Source organism: Phyllostomus hastatus, unplaced genomic scaffold, assembly GCF_019186645.2.
Source record: "Phyllostomus hastatus isolate PE091 unplaced genomic scaffold, TTU_PhHast_1.1 phas_scaffold_12, whole genome shotgun sequence".
In the NCBI taxonomy this organism is placed as follows: Eukaryota; Metazoa; Chordata; class Mammalia; order Chiroptera; family Phyllostomidae; genus Phyllostomus; species Phyllostomus hastatus.
The window spans coordinates 21,104,614-21,106,426 of NW_025334007.1; the positions used below are offsets into that span (position 1 = coordinate 21,104,614).

A 1,813-nucleotide genomic window follows, 5' to 3' on the forward strand; every position below is an offset into this window, starting at 1 on the left:
GCGTTCTTCTTAGCAACCAGGTAGCAGAGGAGTGAGAAACCAGGCTAAAGCCACAGACAACACGTGCATTTAAGACTTTACCTGCCTCAAAGTGGAGTTGGGGACCACGGGGCTCTGCCACAGGTGGGTGCAAAGCCACACGGTCACCCATCCCGACAATGGACTATTATTACTCAGTGATCCGGGAGAAAGGAACTCGCCAGCCAGGGGAAAGTATGATCAAGTGAAAAAAATCCACCAGAAAAGGCTGTGTACTGAGTGACCCCAACCCCGTGACACTCTGGAAAAGGCCAAAACCGTGCACACAGCCCAAAGACCCGAGGTCGCTTTGGTGCTTCCACGGGACAGAATCGTTTTGTTTCGTGGGTTTACACGGAAGTCACCACGTGGGGGGTTGATTCCCTCTTCGGAAACGTGGAAAGTCCGAAAACAGCTTGAGAGCCCGGTGCCTCGTTGGGTCCGTGACGCACAGGACATTTGTCCCTGGTGTGACCACACCTAACACAGCCTTTCTTCCAATAACTTACGTTCTTTACAGGATACGTGGATGTTTTTTAGTCCATCTGATGTCTAATAAAGCCAAAGGAAGCAGATGTCATGGGGACGGTTACAGTTCCACGGGGGGACAGGGAAGACGCAAGCCTGCACTGGGGGGAGAACTGAAAACCCAGTCAGGGAGAACGGGTGTGCCCGCGGTCCCACACTCGGGACCCCTGGTCATTTCCAAAGCTGGGACGCCGGCCTGGGAGGGAGAGACTTCCGGGTAATGAAAGCACAGACAAAGAGCCGTGTTGTGACCCGCGATGGATTGACGAGCCCGGATCTCCGCGTTGGGACCATTTCCGCTGCTGGTCACGTGTGGTCGCCGTGTTCCCATCCCATACGAAATGCATCACTGCTAATGCATGTCACGCTGGCGTGCTGGCGTAGGCTGGTGTGCCTGGGCCTTTCACGGAACCGTCACGTGAGAACGAACACGCTGGCCCCTTTACACAAAAGGTGCAGAACAATAAAAAAAAAGGGGGGGCTTCTGTCGTGAGTGGCACACGTGGGGCTGCTTGATTGCTCTACGTGCGGAATCGACATCAAGAGATTTCGGAAGCATAAGCTTTTGGTACCTGGGCAGCTAGTGATCGCTGGTCATCGCTGGCGCCCTTGACATGCTAAAAAAAAAAAAATCTACAAAAAAAGAAGGTGCAGAACAAGCAAGTTCCTACAGAAAGAGGGTGCATTGCTGGTGAGCACGGAGCAGTGAGGGGGTGCTCTGTGGGGACCCAGTTGCCTTTGTGGGGGGGGACGCAACTCCCCTGGGACGATATCATGGGGACGCTCGCTCAGCGTCTCGAATGGCACCGTGTAAATGGTTCGTCGATGTTACGTGAGTTGGACCTCAAATGTATACGGTGTTCAACACCAACAGGAGACCCTACTGGCAGCCTCGGATTTTGGGGGGGTGATAATTTGTCCGTGTAGGTTCATGGACCGTGAGGTCTGTGGACACCGTGGGGCAGGCGATGCCGGCGGGCGGCAGCGTGTGCTGGGGAGTCTCTGTTCAATCCCTCGCAACTGCGCCGCGAACCATCCGCCCGCTGCTGCTAGACTTGAACTTCAGGTCTTGGTGGTCAGAGAGTTTGCGCGTGTTGCTTACGAGAAATGTTCCCCAGTCCTGACTATCTAACTGCCCAACAAAATCAGAAGACCCATAGAACATTATGGCACATTCGTGTCGCTGTCCAAGTGTCTAAGCGCATCGACATCATTTCTCTGCGTTTTCCCGGCCCAGACAGCGGAACCGCACAGGCGAGAAACCAGT

General features: G+C 54.3%; 1 pseudogene; it reads left to right on the forward strand.

The window, feature by feature from the left end:
- The first annotated feature begins 1,015 nt into the window (after positions 1–1,015).
- On the forward strand, positions 1,016–1,157 carry LOC123830169 (annotated as a pseudogene).
- Positions 1,158–1,813: the final 656 nt, after the last annotated feature.